Below are 24,154 nucleotides of genomic sequence, written 5' to 3'. Positions count from 1 at the left end.
TATCCTTGGCTATAAAGGAATCAGGTCAATGTAGTTCGGGAAGTTTTGGGTAGCTGGGACTATCGTGGGACTGTGAAGTTACTGTTGTTTTGTGCTGCTTTTACTGCTTGCTGACCTCCTTATTACACCTTGCTTCAAAGGTAAAACAAAAGCTAAACTAGACTATGGTATATGAATTACAGAATCTTATCTAGATCATGCCCTTGCGTTTCTTGTTGTCTTGATGTCTTGGTGACTTTTGGACATCTTTTGCTTCTGACTTGTTCTGCATTTCCTTTCATTATGTCCCGTATTTCCTTTATTTGTTTGGGACTTCTTGTTGTTCTTGTTGGGGATTTGGTTGGAATCCTCTGCTTTATTGACTTTACGTGTTCTGCTTTCTCACATGGGCGGGCTTTTGACTTTACCCGTGATGTCAAACTATATTGCCATTCTGTTCTTCAGGTGGGCGCCTGACTGCTGATCCTTCAATTGTATTTCCTTATTCTCCAGGTGGATGCCTGATTGCCTTTTCGATCCTTCATCCTTGTTATCCAGGTGGACGCCTGACTTCTTCTTAATTTTTTTCATCCTCATTCTCCAGGTGGACGCCTGATTTCTTCTTTATTTCTTCATCCTCATTCTCCAGGTGGACGCCTGACTTCTTCTTAAATTCTTCATCCTCATTCTCCAGGTGGACGCCTGATTTCTTCTTTAATTTTTCATCCTCATTCTCCAGGTGGACGCCTGATTTCTCCTTTAATTCTTCATCCTCATTCTCCAGGTGGACGCCTGATTTCTTCTTCAATTCTTCATCCTCATTCTCCAGGTGGACGCCTGATTTCTTCTTTAATTCTTCATCCTCATTCTCCAGGTGGACGCCTGACTTCTTTTTAATTCTTCATCCTCATTCTTCAGGTGGACGCTTGACTTCTTTTTTATCTCTCATCCTCATTCTCCAGGTGGACGCCTGATTTCTTCTTTATTTCTTCATCCTCATTCTCCAGGTGGACGCCTGACTTCTTCTTAAATTCTTCATCCTCATTCTCCAGGTGGACGCCTGATTTCTTCTTTAATTTTTCATCCTCATTCTCCAGGTGGACGCCTGATTTCTCCTTTAATTCTTCATCCTCATTCTCCAGGTGGACGCCTGATTTCTTCTTCAATTCTTCATCCTCATTCTCCAGGTGGACGCCTGATTTCTTCTTTAATTCTTCATCCTCATTCTCCAGGTGGACGCCTGACTTCTTTTTAATTCTTCATCCTCATTCTTCAGGTGGACGCTTGACTTCTTTTTTATCTCTCATCCTCATTCTCCAGGTGGACGCCTGATTTCTTCTTAAATTCTTCATCCTCATTCTCCAGGTGGACGCCTGATTTCTTCTTTAATTTTTCATCCTCATTCTCCAGGTGGACGCCTGATTTCTCCTTTAATTCTTCATCCTCATTCTCCAGGTGGACGCCTGATTTCTTCTCCAATTCTTCATCCTCATTCTCCAGGTGGATGCCTGATTTCTTTTTTATTTCTCATCCTCATTCTCCAGGTGGATGCCTGACTTCTTCTTAAATTCTTTATCCTCATTCTCCAGGTGGACGCCTGATTTCTTCTTCAATTCTTCATCCTCATTCTCCATGTGGACGCTTGATTTCTTCTTCAATTTTTTCATCCTCATTCTCCAGGTGGATGCCTGACTTCTTCTTAAATTCTTCATCCTCATTCTCCAGGTGGACGCTTGACTTCTTCTTAAATTCTTCATCCTCATTCTCCAGGTGGACACCTGACTTCTTCTTAAATTCTTCATCCTCATTCTCCAGGCGGACGCCTAACTTCTTCTTAAATTCTATATCCTCATTCTCCAGGTGGACGCCTGACTTCTTCTTCAATTCTTCATCCTCATTCTCCAGGTGGACGCCTGACTTCTTCTTAAATTCTTCATCCTCATTCTCCAGGTGGACGCCTGACTTCTTCTTCAATTCTTCATCCTCATTCTCCAGGTGGACGCCTGACTTCTTCTTAAATTTTTTCATCGGGTGTTTCTTGACACAAATGTTGTTTTTGCCCCTGTTTTGAAATCAAAGAAAACTTCGTTAGTTTAAAACAGGGTGGTTAACTGGGGCATTCTTGCCGATGGTAGGGCTTCTCTTCGTCTTGTTTTATTGCCTTGGAATGGTTGAAAAGACTGTTCTGTCCTTGTAATTGATCCTTAACTATAGGATCCCCAACTGTATGTTTTCCTTCAAACCTTTTTAACCGTAATCATATGTCTCTCCTGACATTGCTGATCCGCTTTTGATTCCACTTTTCTTACACCCATATCTTATTATTTTTTATTACCTCCTGCCCATCATGGCCGTATTTTTGTCCTATGCAACCTTGAATTTTGGTAGTATACCTTGACATTCCTTCTTATTTGTTTGGAATAAAACTCATCTCAAAAGCTTTTAGAAGAGTAAGATTATTAGTGACGAAAACATGACGATTTCGACAACCTAAAATGAAAAGAAAAATCCAAATTTGGATGATTACTGGAGAAGGAATATAGGACTTATCTGATTGGAGTCACTGGCGCTAATGATCATGGTATGCATTTTGGATTAATCAACCCAGTCTTTTAATCAATCTCCTTTCAATTGTCTCATTTTATTTTCCCAAAATTTCCATAACCCAACTTCATCTTTTCATTTTACAGACCTGTTTGACGTGCAATATCTTAAAGGGTTTTCACCGACAAACCTTCCTTATTTGTTCATTTCTTAATTCCTTTTCGCCTTATGGTGCCTGCGAAGGTTTTCACCAATAAGACTCTCTCATTTTACTTTCTCTCATCTTCCGTCGTCTTACGGTGCCAATGTGGGTTTTCACCTATAAGACTCTCTCATTTTTACTTTCTTTTCTTGTTTGGACCAGAGTGTTATGAACCATCTTCATTTGCTTGACTCGGCATTTTTCTAAGATTGATCGAAAGGTCTTTTTGGTATGTGGTTGGAAATGGAAAGGTATCAAAAAGTTAAATAGTTTTGATATGGGTTTAAAATTACAACTCTTGGAATCTTTTTTTTATTTCTAATACAATTCCTGCCCCAGTTTCTTGATTGGGGTCTCTTGATGTTTCTTTTTGTGCACATTATGCATATCGTGCACCTTATGACCGAGCCGTGAGGCGCCTACGTATCCTTCTTTGAGGAATCAGGTCAAACGTAGTTCACTCCAATAATAGTGATTTTTTTTTATTGTTTGATTTTCATTGATTCCAAGGGAGGGTAGGAAAGAAACAAATGTGGCTCAAAGGGGAAACAAAAGGTATAGTGTTTGGATAGCAGAATAAATTGCCTTTTTCATTCCAATCTTCGAAATAATGCCGAATAAAAATATTTAATAATTATACCAAAAGATTATGCATAATATCTCTTTACCGCATCAGAATTGATAGCCATGTCTATGCATTTTCCTTCGATATCTGTTAAACATAGTGCACCATTCGATAATACTCTGGTCACAATGAATGGTCCTTGCCAATTCGGGGCAAATTTGCCTTTTGCCTCAACCTGATGTGGAAGAATACGTTTCAGCACATGTTGACCCACTTCAAACTTCCGGGGATGCACCTTTTTGTTGTATGCTCTTGCTATTCTTCTTTGATACAATTGGCCATGACATACTGCGGCCAATCGTTTTTCATCAATCAAGTTTAACTGTTCCAGACGGATTTTGACCCATTCATCATCATCAATCTTAGCTTCGGCGATGATCCGAAGGGAAGGAATTTCAACTTCTGCAGGAATTACTGCCTCAGTGCCATATACCAACGAATAAGGAGTTGCTCCTACTGAAGTGCGATTAGTAGTGCGATATCCCAATAACGCAAATGGTAGTTTTTCGTGCCATTGTCTTGAACTTTCTACCATTTTCCGAAGTATCTTCTTTATGTTTTTGTTGGCTGCCTCGACTGCTCCGTTCGCCTTGGGCCGATATGGGGTAGAGTTGCGATGTATAATCTTAAATTGTTGACATACTTCCCTCATCAAGTTACTGTTAAGATTAGCACCGTTATCTGTGATGACCACCTTTGGGATTCCGAATCGACATATGATATTTGAGTGAACAAAATCGACCACAGCTTTCTTGGTCACTGATTTGAATGTTTTGGCCTCAACCCATTTGGTAAAATAATCAATGGCTACCAGTATGAACCTGTGCCCATTGGATGCTGCCGGCTCAATTGGTCCAATCACATCCATGCCCCAAGCGACGAAGGGCCATGGTGCCGACATTGTGTGCAACTTGGATGGTGGAGAATGAATTAAATCCCCGTGTATCTGGCATTGATGACACTTGCGCACAAAACTGATACAATCTCGCTCCATGGTAAGCCAATAGTAACCAGCTCAGAGAATTTTCTTTGCCAATACATATCCACTCATGTGGGGTCCGCAAACTCCCGCATGCACTTCAGACATGACGGTCGTAGCTTGTCTGGCATCTATGCATCTTAACAATCCAAGGTCTGGTGTTCTTTTATACAAAACTCCTCCGCTCAAGAAGAATCCATTTGCCAATCGCCTAATGGTTCTCTTTTGATCCCCTGTGGCTTGTGCTGGATATATCCCCATTCTGATATATTCCTTGATGTCGTGGAACCATGGTTCACCGTCAAATTCCTCTTCAACCATATTGCAGTAAGCGTGCTGATCGTGGACTTGAATATGCAGTGGATCCACATAAGTTTTGTCCGGATGGTGCAACATTGATGCCAGGGTAGCCAATGCATCGGCAACCTCATTATGGATCCTTGGAATATGTTGGAACTCTACTGATTGAAACCACTGACAAAGATCATGTAGATATTGTCGGTATGGTATGAGCTTCAAGTCTCGGGTTTCCCATTCTCCTTGAATTTGATGTACCAGAAGATCTGACTCTCCCATGACTAAGATTTCCTGGACACCCGTGTCTGCGGCTAGCCTTAACCCCAAAATACAAGCTTCATATTCAGCCATATTATTGGTGCAATAAAATCGTAGTTGAGCCGCAACAGGATAGTGATGCCCTGTTTCAGAAATGATTACAGCTCCTATCCCGACTCCTTTCATGTTAGCGGCCCCATCAAAGAAAAGTTTCCAGCCAGGTTTTTCAATTTTCTCCATCTCATCGATATGCATTATTTCTTCATCGGGAAAATAGGTTTTCAATGGCTCTTACTCCTCGTCGACCGGGTTTTCAGCTAAATGATCGGCCAGTGCTTGGGCTTTCATTGCAGTCCGAGTCACATAGATGATGTCAAATTCTGTGAGCAATATCTGCCACTTTGCAAGTCTTCCCGTTGGCATAGGCTTTTGAAAAATATATTTCAACGGATCCAGACGCGAAATGAGGTAAGTAGTGTAGGACGACAAATAGTGTTTCAATTTTTGAGCTACCCACGTTAGGGCGCAACATGTCTTCTCCAGATGAGTATACTTAACCTCATAAGCTGTGAATTTATTGCTAAGGTAGTAGATGGCCTGTTCTTTTCTGCCGGTGAGGTCATGTTGCCCCAATACACAACCAAATGAATTTTCCAAAACCGTCAAGTAAAGAATTAGAGGTCTTCCTGGCTCTGGCGGGACCAACACGGGTGGGTTTGACAGATATCCTTTTATCTTATCAAACGCCTCCTGACACTCATCGGTCCATTTGACCGCGACATCTTTTTTCAACAATTTGAAAATAGGCTCACGGGTTGTTGTGAGCTGAGCAATAAACCTGCTGATGTAATTCAACCTCCCCAACAAACTCATTACTTCAGTTTTGTTCCTTGGAGGTGGCAATTCTTGGATGGCTTTGATTTTTGATGGGTCTAGCTCGATGCCTCGCCGACTGACTATGAATCCCAGCAACTTTCCAGATGGAACTCCAAATGCGCATTTGGCAGGGTTAAGCTTGAGGTTGTACCTGCGAAGTCTTAAGAAGAATTTCCTCAAATCCCCAACGTGGTCGGCCTGATGCTTTGATTTTATGATCACATCGTCCACGTATACCTCAATCTCCTTGTGTATCATATCATGAAACACTGTGGTCATCGCTCTCATGTAGGTTGCTCCGGCGTTCTTCAAACCGAATGGCATTACCCGGTAGCAATAAGTTCCCCATGGTGTGATGAATGCCGTCTTTTCTGCATCTTCTTCATCCATTAGAATTTGATGATACCCGGTATAACAATCCACGAAAGATCCTATCTCATGCTTGGCACAATTATCGATCAAAATATGGATATTTGGTAATGGGAAATTATCCTTCGGGCTTGCTTTGTTGAGATTGCGGTAGTCGACGCACACTTTAATTTTGCCGTCTTTCTTTGGTACAGGAATGATATTAGCTAACCAAACAGGATATCGAGTAACTCGAATGACCTTTGCTTCCAACTGTTTGGTGATTTCTTCCTTAATTCTCACACTCATATCAGGCTTGAATTTTCTCAGCCTCTGCTTGACAGGAGGCACCATTGGATCGGTGGGCAATTTGTGAACCACTAAATCAGTGCTCAAACCCGGCATGTCGTCATATGACCATGCAAAAACATCTTTGAATTCTATGAGTGCTTTAATTAACTCTTCTCGGATCCTTGGTTCGAGATGGACACTTATTTTAGTTTCCCGGATATTATTCGTGTCCCCTATATTGATGTCCTCGTATCACTCAGGTTAGGTTTGGTTTTTTCCTCAAAGTGAATTAACTCTTTACTAATCTCTTCAAAAATCTCATCTTCATCATATTCTGATTCATAATCACAATATATTTCTTGAATTATTATTTCGGAACCAGATTGATTTTTAAGACTGGGCTGAGGATTCCTCATGCATGCCATATCACTAGAGCCAGCGTAAAAAGAACTGTACAGAAAAAGAAGAAAAGGAAAAGAAAACTATCAGGAATGATAATGAAAAAGGAAACTGTATTTTATTGGATGATGAAAGATAATAAGGTTTGCACACTTCAAACAAACTGTAAGATAAGCATTGGGATTACAACCCTGAGGTAACCCAAACAAACTGAAGGAAAATCAAAATAAACTACCAAGACTCCTTTCGAATGGGGAGAGGAGTGGCTTTCCAATTATTAAGCTTTGTTTCTGGCCCAACGAATTGAACTTCTGCGTTGCTACAACCTTCCCCGCTTTCCACCATATTCACATCGTCAAACAATTTCTCGAATCTTTCAATTAATTCCTCCTTAGGATTGACCAGGGATTTAGGAAGTGTTGTTATCGGGCGATTTTTAGCATCGGTCTTGACAAAAGACTTTGATAGATGTGGGACTGGTTTTGGAAGAACCCATGCCTTTTGTTTCAGCTTTCTGGCCTTTCTCACGTCAGTGATAGTGGGTATGAATCCCAAACCAAATGTTCCCCAATTCTCGGGGAGAGATGCTGGTTGTATAATTCCTTGCAAAGATGAGCCCAGACCTTTGCCGGGTATAAAACCATTTTTTAACATTTCATAAGCTACCATGACTGATGCAGAGGTTATCTTTGGATTCGGAATGTACTTCCCCTCTGGAATTTTCTCTACCGACACTGTATCGGACACTTGGTATACCCATGGTCCCTGGTCATTTTCTATTCCCTCGACCGGTACAATGGCACTGCTGTGAGCATTTAAACTTTCTTCCCCATGCACAACTATTTCTTGATGATCCCATTCAAACTTGACCGCCTGATGTAGTGTTGACGGGACTGCTTTAGCAGCATGGATCCATGGTCGACCCAACAACAAATTATAAGAAACAGTTATGTCCAGTACTTGAAACTCCATCGTGAATTCAACCGGCCCTATTGTCAGTTCCAACACTATGTTGCCAAATGAATCTCTGCTTCCACCGTCAAACCCCCGTACGCAAATACTATTCTTCTGGATCCTTTCCTCTTTGATTTTTAATTTGCTTAAAGTGGAGAGAGGGCAGATGTTTGCACTTGACCGTTGTCAACTAATACCCGGGTTACTACTGAGTTTTCACATTTCACGGTGAGGTAAAGAGCTCTGTTGTGCTCAGTCCCTTCCACAGGCAATTCATCATCAGAAAATGTAATTCTGTTTGCCTCAAAGATTCTGTTGGCTATTCTTCCCAAATGATTTACAGAGATTTTATCGGGAACGTGAGCCTCATTCAGGATTTTCATCAAAGCCAGACGGTGCTCCTATGAATGGATCAGTAATGACAATAATGAAATTTGAGCGGGCGTCTTCTTCAGTTGATCCACAACAGAATAGTCATGGAGCTTCATTTTTCTTAAGAATTCTTCCGCTTCTTCTTCCGTCACAGCTTTCTTTATTGGTGTTGGATTATTTTTAGTTTTTCTTAACTCTTCGGGAGTAAAACATCTTCCCGAACGAGTCAAGCCTTGCACCTCATAGACTTCTTCCTTGACTTCTTTTCCCTTGTACATTACAGTCACCCGTTCATAGTTCCATGGAATGGCCTTGTTGTTGATCACTGGTAGCTGGGTTACAGGTTTGATAATAACCCGATCTATACGGGCTCCTTCCACGAATACAATGGGTTTGCTGGAAACCCCTGGTACTATCACTTTCGGCCTTTCTTGCTTTGTGGCTACTTTGCTCGAAGATCCCTTCTCGACTACCACAAATGGTTCATCACTATTTCTGTTCTGCTTAGGTACCGACTTCTCCTCTGTTAACTGCTTATCCGGCTTGGCTTCATGAGACCTGATCATCATGACGGTTCGTGACGGCTTCTTTGTCTCCCCATCAACCTGTACTATTTCTATCATATTAGCCTCCTGATGGGCTGGCATTGGATTTCTGTTGATATTGGGAGCTTTGGGGGTTTGAACCTCGATTTTATTAGTATAAATCAGCTCTTGTATTGCATTTTTTAAATGCCAGCATTTTTCCGTATCATGGCCTGGTGTACCGGAACAATACTCACAGCTAATGGTGTAGTCTAGACTCTTTGGAGGAGGATTGGGTAGCTTGGATTGTATTGGTCTTAGCATGTCCAGCTGTCTCAGCCTGTGGAACAGACTAGTGTAGGACTCTCCCAATGGAGTGTAGGTTTTTTTTTCTGTTCCCTTTCTCCCCTGAATGCTGGCCTAGGCCTGAAACCTGGTCCGGGATAGGCTCATGGGTAAGTACCTGGTATGACAGGAGCATGCCAGTTAGCGTGTGTCGGTGGATGATTGTATGCTTGTGTATGGTTGATGGAAAAATGAGGTTCCGAATGGTGATAGTAGTGTTGAGATGAATTGTGGTGGTGAGTTGATTGGTGAGGTCGATGTTGATTATAGTAAGGAAGTGATCCTCTGGATCCCGACCAAGTTCCTGAATCAACTACCGCTGCTTCTTCTCTTTTCTTTCTTCCGATTCCTCCTACCCCGCCTTGAATAGCTTGAGTAGTCGCTTTGATGGCCGAATAGCTCATGATTTTATTTGTCTTGAGGCCTTCTTCCACCATACCTCCCATCTTTACTACTTTGTTAAATGATTTACCTACCGCTGAAACCAAATGGGCATAGTAAGTTGGTTCCAAGGCTGGAAGGAAGTAGTCTACCATTTCACTCTCCTTCATAGGAGGATCCACTCTTGCTGCCTGTTCTCTCCACCGGAAGCCATACTCTCTGAAACTTTCATTGTGTTTTTTCTCAAATTTTGTCAAAGATAGTCGATCTGGGATGATTTCCAGATTGTATTGGAAATGGTATGCAAATGCCTGTGCCAGGTCATCCCAGGTGTACCATCTCCCATGGTCCTGGCGTGTATACCACTCCAAAGCTGATCCGCTTAAACTTTGACTGAAGTAAGCCATCAATAATTCGTCCTTTCCCCCAGCTCCTCGCATCTTGCTGCATAAACCCCTTAAGTGGGCTACTGGGTCGTCGTGCCCATTGTATAGGTCAAATTTAGGCAACTTGAAGCCAACTGGCAATTGCACATTTGGGAATAAGCATAAATCTTTATAGGCCACACTGACCTGTCCTCCTAACCCTCGCATGTCTCGGAATGATTGTTCTAGGCTTTTGACCTTTCTGAACATCTCTTCTTGTTCAGCATTTTTGACTGGTTTGTCAATTTCGGTTGGGAGGTCAAAACGAGGAGTAGTTGAATGGATTTTGGAGGCCTTGAAGGTGGGCTCCGGGGGTAATACTGATTGTCCTGGGCCTGGAATATGGGTTCACTAGGAGATTTGTGGAATGTAGCCGGGGGAGGTGCTACGGAAACAGGATTCACTGGTGGAGGAAAGTATGGAACTTGTTTAGGAGGGGGAGACTGCGGTGTCTGAGAGGTAGTGCCTCGGTAGTGTTGGTAGATGGGGAAATTTGGGGATAATTCAGTGGTAAGATTATCCTGAGTTTGGGCCATTGATGGAGCAGGGTTAGTTGGGTAAGATGGGGGTGACTTCCCTGTAGACCAGGCCTGGTACATCTCAGCCATTTGCTGCTTGAGTTTAAACATATCTTCTTTCATTTTCCCGACATCCATCTCCTCTATCTCAATACCTGTGTCAACATCTGGGATAGACATACTTTTGGGTATTGGTCCTTTTAATCTCGTGTGATAATGATAATATACCAGTATACTCTTTAGAGAAACTAACTGCTTGAATTCTGGAAAATGGACAAACTTGTTAGTTTTGAGAGTTTAACACATATATAATTACACGTTGAGATGCAATGTTCCTAGACAAATAACCCATTTCTATTATGCATTTGCTCGGCTGCTTGCGTCATCCCAGCTTTTCTTGGTCTTTTATTGTTGTTCACTCTTATTTTATTTTCTTATATACATTTTTTATTGTATTGTGGTCGAATCTTATAGAGATTGCCTACGTATCATGCCCCCGCATGAATTAGACCTTGCGTAGTTCGGACGTAAGGTAAACACTTTTATTTATTATACAAAGATGGAACAGACATTACATTTGAAAACCTTTATAAGAAAATGGTTTGAAACACACACACTCAAATCAAAATAAAAGATACAACTCTTAACATCTCACAACATGCCCCACTTTCCACTTTTGTTGTCAATCATTGGATTATCTGCTCAATGTGGGGCTTGACCTGGATGACCTCCCAGCGTACGATACATCCTTTCCAACTCCATTGCTAGATGACGGGCAAAAATGGGTGCATGCTCTGTAAACCTTTCATAATCCATTCCTTGGCAGTTTACATAACTTTGAGAGGTGTAGACCGCCAGGTCGTGGATTTGTGCCCTAAAATCTTGGAGACGTTGGTCTTGGTTCTGCAATTGCTGCTGGCGAGTGGTGGCTATATCTCTGACATGGTCTTCACGATCTAGAGCTGACTCTAATAGAGCTCGGAGTCTGGCCTGCTCTAATCTTGCCTGCACTCTTTCACTGTCGATGTCCGCTTGTTGATGTTCTCTGTTGTATCTTCTTGCCTCTTCTAGTTGTGCACGAAGTTGGTCTTCTGATCGTATCCAATGGTCTTTTTCCTTCTTGAATTGTGCCCTATCTTCTTCGGATTGCCTTACTTGGCGTTCCTTATTAGATCTGGCTTCTTCGTTTAATTTTTGGATTCTTTCTTTTGCTTTGCTCAACTCCCTTTCGTTTTTTAGCAAGAATGGAATCATAATCTTGCATTCTTTCAAAAATATTGGCGATGGTTTTTTGATCCTTCCAACTCCTCATTGGTGTTTTAGAAGCTTTTTTCATTTTTTGAAATCGAGCATGAAGATTTTCCTTCTCACAAGCTAGACTCTTCTTCTCGCCTTCGGCTTCTTGTGCTTGCAAATCTTTCTCCAGACTGAGGCTCCTCAGATTTTCCTTTAGGGCATGGATAGTTGCTTTGTACCCCTTTTCATTTTCTCCCCAAATCAACCGCTCTTGGATTTTATCATTAAAGTTTTGAACATGGGGTCTTTTTGTTGGCCTTCTTAGCTCGGGTTCTGGTACATCATCCACGCGAGACCGTTTCTCAAACCACCTTGCATACCCAGGATTTATTTCACCCCTTGTAGTGTCTGGGACATGAGTATCACTTTTCAAGTATCGACATCCATTCCACATCTGCTGAATTAGAGCCTCGGGAATAGTGGCTTCAGGGTGTAATTCGATTACTTGCATACTCAAATCTTCATCATCAGGAACTACTTGGTATCTCCCTAGTTGTCTTAGGACTCTTAGTGGCGCATTCGGCTGGATGCTTCTCAATCCCAATAGTAGCAAATAACTATTTGAGGTTGACATGTGTATCACTTCCCTCATCGGGAGCCATCCCAAAGTCCACTCAATTTGATTTGTCGTTAAAGCCCTTAGATGAGATACCCATGCTTCTATCCCTTCTGGGGACTTATAATCTTTTATTCTTTCCTCATAACTCTCGATGCAATTATCATTGCTTGGCCCATACTGTATGATCTTGGGCTGTTGTTGGAGATGTTCAATCACCCACATTTGCAACAAAATTTTGCATCCTTCGAAGACTTTTGCTCCTGATTTACATAAAGTCAACGCCCGATAAATGTCTGAGAGAATGATTGGGACAAAGGTGTGATTTTCCTTGGTAGTGAGGACCTGCACAACTTTCGCGGTGCGAATATCAATTGTTCGCTCTTTGTTTGGGAAGACCATGATTCCTAGAAAAGCTACTATGAAGGCGAAGCGACGGTGAATCTACCAGGTGTCTTTGTTTTGCTTGTTAGTAAGGCCTTTCTCGTGAATTTCAAATCCATCTGGCTTTCCGAACCTTGAATACAAGAAGTTGAAAGAACAACATCCGTTGATGACATTGCTTTTCCTGATTTGATTACTGATGTTCAGAAGACCGAAGAATCGATGTACCAAGGGAGCCTTTGTAAATATCAGGTTTTGATTTCTTAGACTTCCGTCAAAACCAGCATATCCAGCTATCTCCTCTAATGTAGGAGTAAGCTCGAAATCAGAGAAACGAAAGACATTGTGAACAGGGTCCCAAAAAGTTACTAACGCCGCAATCAGATCATCACGGGGTTTAACTTTCATAATATCCGTGAGATTTCCCAAATGCTTGACGACCCATTTTTGACCATCTTCGCCTAATTCATACCACCACATTTGAAGCTGAAATAGAAACTCGTCTGTATTCGTGGATGGGGGGTTTTGTGTGGTGCTCATTTTGTATCTGAAATTTAATTTTAATAAAGCCAAGACTCATTTTGAAAATATACACTAAAAAAATCATTTTCAATTTTTATTTATTAAACACTTTTTATTTCAAGATTTAAAACTATTTTTGGGAATTTCTTAAAACAACCCATTTTATTCCTCGGTCCTCACAATGATTTTGATTAAGCTGGTCAACAAGCAAATCCAAGGCAAATGAATGCACAGGTAACAAGTAGGATGCATCAGGATGGTCTTTTTATTTCGGGTTCACCTGTCCTAGACAGACCCAACCCCTGTGTTGAGTCTCCAAGGCCAAATGTACATGATGCAAATAGACGTTCCTACTAGGGATCCGGTACATGGCTGAGTTATTCTAGGTGAAAAACCTGAGGCATATTGTTCTAAACCTGGCTCACCCAAACGGACAGTTTGAGCCGAAGTGGGGGCAACGTACCGGGAGCACAAAAGTCTACCCGGCCTAGTTACTTGTCCCAACTTCGTCTTATTTGGTATGACATTTAACAGAAAGGTGGGCCACGCGCACGTGTGCACCATAAATTCAGAAGACTCAGAAAGAAGGGGGTTTCGTAGCAATTGTATATGCACAATTCAAATAATATTAAAGCAGTAAAAATATCATTTAGCATATTGGGCATATATCATGTAAAAATTAGATAATAAATAAAGCCAACTGTAACAGTTATTTTAAGCTCGAATTCTTAAACCCTGAACCAGTGGTTCTGGGTTACAGTTTTCATTTTTTTCCCCAGCAGAGTCGCCAGAGCTGTCACACCTCCTTTTTACCGCCCCGCGAGGGCGCGTAGGGAGTTTTCTCCAATTAAAGGACAGTCGAAACGGGATTTGTTTATTTGTTTCAGAGTCGCCACCTGGGAATTTGAAGGCGTCCCAAGTCACCAGTTTTAATCCCTGAATCGAGGAGAATATGACTCTGTTTGTTATTCTGCGAACCAGAAATCCTGAGTAAGGAATTCTGCTAATCCGGAAGAAGGTGTTAGGCATTTCCGAATTCCGTGGTTCTAGAACGGTCGCTTAACTGTTCTTATTCTTGGCTTAATTATCTTGATTTACTAAATACCCTTTTTCTTGTTACCTGATTTTATTACCGCTTTCGTTTAGATTGTTTACAAATTAAAGATTTTCTTGAAACGAATCACGCGTACGTATATTCGCCTTGTCTATTTTTATAAACGCAAAGAATCGTGTCACGCATACGTGTACACAATAAGATTGACAATATTTTTTTTTATTAAAAATATCATACGTTCGAAATTTAAAATAAAATTAAGAACATCGTCACCCTTATATTTAAACAGTGAACTGCACATCTCGGGTTATATGAAATTATTTTAACATCCTTGGAGAAATCCCTTTTATTAAATATTCGCTCGAAGTTGCGCGAACGCATAATCCGAATTGCTTTTAGAAATATAATCAGGTTACGCGAACGTATCTCTAATCACAAATATATTCTTGATGGTAATATAAATTTGTTTACAAATTATTTATTACATCCATATTATTTTTTATGTGAAAAATCATGAGAAATCCCTATTTGAGATGCCCTTAAATTCTTTGAAAAGAATTCACAATTATTGAGTGTTGACCGCAAATTATATTTTCTCGCGTATATATTATATTCCTCCAAGCCATTCGAATTTAAGGAGTAAAAATGAACAATGTGATTAATACTACCATTTATAGTGAATACAATATTTGCCTACTCAAATAAACAACATGTGAATTACGTATAAACATTGGGAAAGAATTGATGAAGAAAGGATATGATATTTTCCAAGAATTTTCATTATTCTATTTGAGGTGAATACTATTTTTTATATTTTTTTTTTAAAAAAAAATTGTTATAATCTACAAACCTAATTACCTTCTATATTACTTGTTTTTAATCCAAAGTTGTAATCATTTGGTTAATTTTTTTACGATGGTAGATAGGCATCAAGTTGGTAAAAAAAAATTATTATTCGAATCGATTCAATAAAATTGCATTACATGCAACATAGTTGTACGCCTGAACCGTTCATAATATTCTAACATCGTAACGAGCTATATCAACTCACCTTACTCATATGATTATATATATACCCGTCATCATGCCATATATGAACATATAACTTATATCAATCTAAACAAAATCATATTTTTTACAAGATATACTAATAATGTAATTTTTTGATACTTCCATTCTACTTTACATTTAGCTAAAAATATTACGGGATGTAATTAATGGCCCATTTTTATGCCATATTCCCTATTTTGACAATTCAAATATAACTATACTAATGAGATTTCGAAATGGATAACATTATTACAAAACTTTTATACGAATTTCAAAATAAGACAATTAACTTATAGCCATCGTGTCGAACTCACTACTAGTTAACCAACATGAAACAAAGCTGAAATTTAAACTAACGAACTTAAATGAATAAAAGACAGAATTACAATTCGAGCTTCATTTATTTGTCATGTTGAAAGCTTTGCATGACATGAGTTTACAGATATGTACCTGGAAATGAAGGTAGAAGAAGTAGATTTCAGCAGTAGCAGCAGTAACAAAATCAGCAGAATACCAGTATTTCCACAGATTTGAGCAATAATACAGAACCCGAGAACCCAGACACAACGTAGAATGACTCTTTAAGAAATTTCAGACTTTAAACTCAACAATGGGATTTGAACAAATCCAGACAGATAAAACACAATATTTCTGATTTTTCAAGACTTAAGAGAAGGCGAACTGACAATTTCAATCTCAGAAATTCAACCTTAACAATAGCCTCTATTGTAGAAAACTGTTTTTTCCTGCTTCTGATTTTTTTTTATTTCTGTTTTCTTTCTTTTCTTGAATCAGATTTCTGTTTTCTGCTTCTGTGTGTGTTTTCCTCTCTTAAAAATCAGATCTGGTTTTTTTCTTCTTTAATAATCTGATCCTCGGTTCTTTTCTATCTTAAAATCAGATCTCCTTTAAAATCTCAATATAAAAAAAATCTGGTTCCTCCCTCTTAAAAGCAGATATCAGTTTTCTTTCTTTTGAAATCTCTCTCTAAAATCTGATCTCCTTTAAAATCTGAGTCCCTGTATTTATACAGGTCTGCCCCTTTCCTTTTAGTGCTGCTTGGACCCCTTTCTTCTTTTAAAAATCAGAAATTCCCATTAAAAACTACTTTTACTACTTTAAATCACATTAAGTGATCTTTTCCTGATTTTCAGCATTCCCATTACCCTTTGTTTCCCATTATCTCATTAAGTAATAGCCATTATCACTCCACTATCAGCACACTACTATTATCACATTACCCTACTGTTTCTATCCCAGAAATACCCTTGAAAATCCCTTAATATTACTGTTATTACTGCCCCAGACCAAAGACTGCCTAAACCTTAACAGATTTATCTGAATTAAACTGTTTAGCAGCTAATAACCAATTCCTAAATCAAACAAACATTCTGTCTTTTCAATGATAGCTAATTGATCCAACACCCAATGTCTAATAGCTAATGGACAAAACTAAATTCAGATGGAACACTGAACTTGTATACGAACATATTAACAATACACAGAACTTAACAGAATAAAATCTGAATTGAAATTGAATTTAGCATAAATGCAGGGGCATTGTCAGTATATTGACACTGCCTGAAACCAACTGCTCAGAAATTAATACACAAATGTTTGATAAACTTTCTGACTTATTAAACAAGAACCAACTAATTAGCAAGAACTAATTAACTGATTACGACAACATGATAATAGTCAATCAAACAGGTGAGCAGGTTATTACAATGCATTATCATAAACGGGAATTCATAATGTAACTAATCGACGAACTTAATCGAGTCGATTACACACATTGTAAACAAACATAACCAACAGAAACAATTCACTTATTTGACCAAGTAAGCGGGTATGAGACAGAATCACAGAATTAAACAAACAAAAATATGAAAAATTACACAGACAACTAAAGTAGGCAACAACAAATGTAGGAAACAAAAGAAATAGAAAAAATACCTCTGAATCTTTAATTTTACCCGTACTCAAACTCAACTAGGATTCGGACCCTTTTGAGGCTGAACAGACTTTATTCGAAGTATTCTCAATTGAGAATACCTCGATTAAAGTCTCTTAGACCTCAATCCTTCACTCAAATTGGAAAAATTCCAATATTGGAAAAATTTTAGGGTTTCAGATTCTTGGATCTTAAATTCGAACACTTCTGGGCAGATTCGAAGGGAACCAAAGATGACACAATGGTGAGGGAGGCCTAGGGGTCATTTGGTGTTATTTTGGAACAAATCTGAGTGAGTTCATGTTTGGTTCGAACCTTCAAAAGAAGATTCGAAGCACTCTAAGGTGATTCGAACCAAACCAACACCAGATCCATAGCTAGGGTAGTTAGGGGAAGCTACGGTGTTAATCTGGAAGTCATCGGAAAGTGTTGAGTTTTCAGACCAACTTTCGATTTAAGATTCGAAGAGTTGGGGCCTGATTTGAAGGAAACTAACACTAGATCTGTGAAGAGGGGTTTGTGTGGAGTCGAGGGTGTTCAGGTGGTGACCAACGGCGTTGTTGCCGCCGGGTTTCAGGCAATGGGGAATAAGGGCGGCTAGGGTTAGGGGTGTGTTTTTCCGGAGATGAAGATGAACAGTGGAGAGGGGGGTGTTTAGTTAGGGGGCCGGGGTAGGGATTTGGATTTATATAGGGATGGGGTGGATTGATCTCATCCGTTGGATCAATTAAGATGCACGGTTGAGATCAATTCATTTAACCAAACGATGTCGTTTGGTTAAATGTTGGGGTCAGGCTGGATCGGGGCAGTGGATCGGGTAGGAGGTTACGGGTAAGGGTTGTGAGATCTCAGTCGTTGGATGGATTTGATCCAACGGCCTTTGATGAAATACGACCAAACGTCGTCGTTTGGTATTAGCCTTGAATTAGACCGGACCTGGGGTTGTTTGGACTGGGCTGTAGGGAATTAATTTGTTTGGGCCTGGATTTCAGTCCAGGTCCGACTTTTTCACCTTTTTAAATTTATTTTTAATCCTAATTATAAAATCCTAATTAAAATTATAAAACAATATTAATTACCTTTTTAACAACTATTTAACACATAGACAAAGCGTTAATCACACAGTGAAACATTAAAACTAGAACAAATGCATATTTTTGTGATTTTCTTTTAATTAACTCTTAAATGCATAATTAAATCCTAATTATGCATGCAACATGTGTTTTTGTTTTGTTTTTTTTTTCATTTTAACAAACAAAGTAGACATTTACGGACATAACACCAATATTTAATAAACGCCATACAAATTCTAAAAATTTCACACTAAGCAAAAATTGTTTTATTATTTTTTGGAATTATTTTGGAGTAATTTTCATGAGGCAAAAATCACGTGCTCACAGATACCGGGTGAGCTTGGTCAGATCTACCCTTCTTTTTGTAGGATAGTGTTGATGCTTAGACATTTCGCTGAAGGAGTTGAAGGTTAGTTTTTTACCCTTAATCATCTGATCGGAATGTACAACCCTCGACTGTATCGAGTCTTAATCAAGCTCTGCCATCGGTATAAAAAATCTTTTTTCACGAACGTCGATGAGGGAAAGGACCGAGGATGGATGAGCAGGTTTATCCGAGTGAGGACCTCGGATATTATCCCGGCCCAAAGGATACCCTTTTTGGAGTGGTGGAATGCCCGACGTAAGCAATTTTCCCTTTAGCCGCTTTTCGACTACTCTTATGTTTGACATAATAATCTCTTTGTGCTTTCTGCAGTCGCTGCTTGGAATTAAGAGGTGGTCCCAGATTTGTTGGGATGGATCGGGCGATTGAGCGAGAAATTCTTGTACCGCGTTCGGTCTTGGACCGGCTTGGCTAAGAAGCATTGGGTGGCCAAGAATCATGGTGAGGTTTTTACCGCCTATGCTTCATATTTTGTGTTTCCTTCTGAGCCCTTAGCGAAAGCGTATCGTGGTTATTATGATGGCGCAGGCCTTGGTGAGAATATGCAGATGAGGCCGCCCCCTAATAGTGAAGCATGGGCCTTGGAGCCTGGCACGAGCAAGAAGAGGAAAAGCAAGGCAGCCATTGTCCGTCCTGCGGCAAAGAAAACCAGGTCACTCGAGCGCCGAGCCACTGTCGGGACTACTGCTCTAACCTCGTCGAATCCTGATACTGAAGGAGAGGACGATGATGGAAGTCTGTTAAGGAGGAGAACAAGGTCAAGTGCAAGAGACTTGCAAGCGCCCCGGTCGGAGGCTGATGAGTCCGGAACGGCTGGCTCTAGTCGGGCTCGTGGGCCGGGGGTCCTTGAAGCGGACGTTGATGTAGCTTCGAATCACGCAGCCGGATTTGATGCGTCTTCTGCTAAGGCTACCGTTGGTGTCGATCCTAAGGGATCAGAGTTTGGGGCTTTCCAGGAACGTGGGTTGCCACCTGGAGAAATCGGCGAACTGAATGACTTCTTTTTGAACTTTCTGGTTTCATCAGGGGAACTGAGGGATGCCCATAGGATGATCGGTGCCATAGCTGGGACTCCTCCTAAGGGGGTAGACTTTATTGCCAACATTTTCGATGGCGTTATCAACAAAGCTGATCTCGATATTATTGGCGCCATTAAAAAGGTGGAGAAGTCCATGCAGCAGGTGGTAGTCATTCCTTGTGCATTTCTTTCGTCCTCAGGCATCAATCGTCGTCTTTCTAACTTTTCTGGTGTGCCGCAGTGTAAGGAGATGTACGACCATGCCATCCTCCGGTTTCGCGGGGAGATTTCTTATCATGAAAAAGAGCGTAAGAAAGTTATATCGAAGTTGTAGGATTCGGAGGCTCGCTCTGCCCGGGGAGATAAAGAGCTGGGAGAGCTTCGAGCAGCTTTGGAGACGGCTCTCCAAGAGAAGGCCAATCTTGTCATTCAGGTATTTTGCCTTGCTTGTACCCAATTTTTGACCCTGTATTTACACACGCTCCATATTCATATATTCATTGACTTGCCCTTCTCCCGTAGGTCAAGCAGAGTGGCTCGCAGATTAATCAGATGAATGCAGAGATCTCCGGGCTGAGAGAGCGAAACGAATTAGTGGTCGGGTAATTGGTGACATCCCGAGATCTTCTCACGGATACTCGCAGGGAGATTGCTGCTTTGGCCATGGCTAAGAATGAGGCCGAACGAGATGCTGCTACTTATTAGGAGGATGCGGCCACAGCGCATATAATGGCTCGAGATATATCCATCGCAGCTGAGTAGAAACTAATCCAAGCTATCGAGCATGCCAAAGCAGAGGCAAAGAGAGAGACCCTGGAGAAACTCAGGGCCATAGGCATCGACCTGTCAGCTGATCTTAAGGAGGCCCGTGTAGTGGAGGAAATATTGGCGCTTTTGATTGCCCTCGATAAGGGCGAAGACAATAGTGACGAGAAGTAGTCTCCGAGTCTCCCTTTTGCTTTGTATGCTGCCCCCTGGGAAATGGACAGTGTAAAGATGTTTTTTCTTTTTGTCAATGTATAAAAGGAGCTTTCATTCTGTCAACCCTTCTCCTTGCCTTTTTGCTTTTGCGTTCCAGCATCAGCTCTTCGGGGCCTTCTATCTTAACAAATCGGGGCCATGAAATTGGCCATGTCCTGTGGTTTAGTTGACATCTCCTCTCGAACCAATCTTTATGGCATCGGCGGTCTCCCGAGGTCCCGTAGTTTTCTAAGACATGTGGGAGCCAGAGTGATTCTGCTAGTACACTCCCCTAGGAGAGGGTGACGTTAACGCGGCCAGAATTAATTGGCCCTCTTGGGTAAGCGCGTAGTTGTCGCTTTACCTCTATATATTTTCTCATATGTCTCTTAAGTGGCGATTTTGTAGTTCTTGATAAGCCTATCTCTTCTGCAGAGCCTGACGCTTTGTGCTAGTCCTTTCGCTTCCCTGTTTTAGACAATTTTTGCATGGATCCTCATCTTCTTCCCCTATTCTACCGTGGTCATGGTTGCTGATTTGACACCTGATTATTGGTAGGAGAGGAGTCTCTCTTGTGCTCCACGTTTGGACGGTACCATCGGCTTGCCTTCGATGTCGAGAGAGCAAGGCTTGGGGTACCCTACCTCGAGGAGGGTTGTCGCACCAAGGAAACCTCCCAATGTTCGGGGCCATCGAGAGCATGTGTCAAGGATTATTTCATCGGTGAGGGAGGAAAACCTTGAGATGATCAGAAAAGAATGCGGATGGGGGGAAGACACAATTTTGCAAGTACCTTCCCCCGAGGAGAGTGTCATGACATATGTTGAGGTATTCTTGAGTGTGTATATTCATGTTCTTGCGCCGAGTTCCCCGCATTGGGTCGTTCTTGATTTCTATAGAAGATATCAAGTAACATTGGCGCATGTTCATCCCTTTCTTTGGAGAATAGTGTAGTCGATGAGATATTTTGTTGACAAGGCCTGGATAGAATTTACCCACAGCCACCTCGTGAGGTTGTACCGGCCATTGCGCTATCGGGGCCTGATTGCTCTTCAGCGTAGATCCACCCGAGCTCCTGTAATCGACAGCAAGGAGGATGAGGACCATGGATAGATGAATCGGTTCGTTCGAATCCGAACGACCGATGTTATCCCTGGAGAATTTTTGCTGTTTCCTGAGAAACAGAACTTCACACGTAAGTGCTTCATTTGAACTGCCTTTATCTCAACATGAGATTGGACCCGTTACGATATCTTTTTGTTCTTTGTTCATAGAAACTCATTGGTCACCCGGCAAGGTCCCTGATTTAGCCGGGTGGTCTCATAAGCTGGCAGCTTGCTCGATTTATGATAAGCACCGGTGGTGAGATCTATCAAAAATGAGATGGGAGGCGAAGCATCATGGTAGGTTCCTGGCATTCTACCCCCTAAGATATGGCTTACTTCTTGCTGGCTCATCTGATTTATCTACTGCAGGTGCTGGGAGTCCTTTCGAGGCGAGGTCGAGTCCTCGGGGGGAGGAAGAGAGGTTGCTAGCCCCGGGGTCAAGGAGTGCCGATAAAAGGAAAGATGCTCTGGGGTGCGAGAAGGCTTGTAGTGAGGCGACTTCTTCGCAGCGGTTAAGGGGGAGTGATTCGGTCGATCGTCAACCTTCCGGGAGTGGTACACCATCGAACATTGCTTCGGCTTTTGGCGAGGCTTAGCATTTTGGCCTTATGGTGAGTTTCGACTGCTGTAAGAATGTTCTGGCCCTGCGCTCCCCTTTTTTTTTATTTATCTGGCTTCCTTTCTCAGGCCTTTGACAGGCTTACAGCCGAACTGCTTTATTGTGAGGCTACATTACGGGAGGCTCGGGATAGGGGGAAATCCCTCAAGATTCTTTGTGTGGCAAAGTAAACCGAGCTCATCTCTTTACGGCGTGAGGTGGAACGGAGCCGGGCCCGGGAGGCCCTCTTAGAGAAACAGGCACCCTGCATTTCACGCTAGCCTGCATTCCCTTTTTGTCTTGTCGCCTTGATATTTTGATATTTCAGTTGAAGGATAAGGCAGATGAGCTGGAACAACTCTGGGGTGAGGTTGGCAAAGCCAAACACGAATTCACCAAGCTGTAGGCACATGTGAATGCCCATTTTGTTTCCAAAGAGAGGGCTCGGACCGGGGCTTCTGCTCTTGAGGCACAAATCCAGACCGTCCGTGCGAATGATTCTGCTCGGGCGAAGATGATCGCAAGACTCTCATCCGAGCTTTCATGGGTGAAAACCGAGGTGATGAATGTCCGGGACGAGGTTGTGATGAACAATACCAGGGCAGGATAGAAAATGGCGGCTTATTCAAGAAGCGTTGCTGCTAAAGTTGTGCTAAAGAAGACCCTCGATCGTGCAAACAATAACAAGTAGTATGTGAGGTGCAGATCCCGGAGGGAAATCCTCGAGGAGATTCATGCCAGGGGTTTTGATCTCACGGGGGAGATCGAGCAAGACAAAGTAGAGGAGTATGATTCCAAGTTCCTTCTGTCCGATGCTGAGGACGATGATGAGGAGACCACCGGGCCATAGTTGCCGAAAGGGGGGAACTTCTATTCCCTGCCTCCTTCATTGTGTATATAGCTTTCATTATATGTCGTAGGTTGAGATTTCGCTCCACCATCAATATGTAAAAATAAGAGGGGGGAACCCCTCAATTTGTATCTTCTGTATTTCCGCTCGTTAGGGTTTCATTGAGTCATTCGACCTTGGATTGGTAGAAACCTCCGAACTTGCAATATATCCCCGATATTTATTAGGCTGACGATAGCGGCTTTAATTTTTTTCCCTTAGGCTTGCGTGCTTTAACCGTCTTCGGGTTCAGTCTCCGAGTCGGGATTCGACTTGAGCTTAATTTACCCTCGGGTTTTGTGTTTGCATAGGCTGGTGATAGTGGCTCTTACGCCTTGGGTCGGAGCGACCTTCTATATATGTGGCCCTTAGGCATGTGTAGTTAACTATTTTGGATTCGGTCTCCGAATCGGGTTACGATTCGAGCTCATTTTAATCCTCAAGTTTTCAATTTCAAGATGGCGAGGCTCTTACGATGTTTGGTCGTTGAGACCTTTTAGTGTACGACCCGGAGGCTCGTTTGGCTGGCAACAATGGCTCTTACGCTTTTGCCCGTGGGCTTTTTATAGGCTTTATTTTTCACTCGTTAGGTCTTTTTGAAATGATTTTGCCTGACCCATCGTCGGTTTTGGAAGAATATCGATTTCAAGTCATTAGCAGCGATGTTCGAGCACCTTGGAAGGTTCTTAGCTCGTAGGCTGAGTAGCTCGAAGCCTTGTGAGTAGAAGCTGACATGGTCGAAGATCATTTGCCTATTGAGGGAAGCTTGTTTTAATCGGTTCTTTCCAAAGTATATTCAAAGTAGTGCCCTGAGATTTTGTTTAGCGACGGTCGGGGGTCCCCGAGTCGCATTAATTTGGCTGGATCAGCCATTTTGATCGTAGTCATATGCGTTTGGCCGGAGCCTATTTTCAATCCCGAGTGATAGTTTAGGCATCTACACCGAGGGTATGCCCTTTTGGGATTCTTACAAATATGACGTATAACCTAAA

This window comes from Nicotiana tabacum, chromosome 22, assembly GCF_000715075.1.
Source record: "Nicotiana tabacum cultivar K326 chromosome 22, ASM71507v2, whole genome shotgun sequence".
Classification (NCBI taxonomy): Eukaryota; Viridiplantae; Streptophyta; class Magnoliopsida; order Solanales; family Solanaceae; genus Nicotiana; species Nicotiana tabacum.
The sequence above is the reverse complement of the archived record's forward strand: the minus strand, read 5'-3'. Positions refer to the sequence as shown.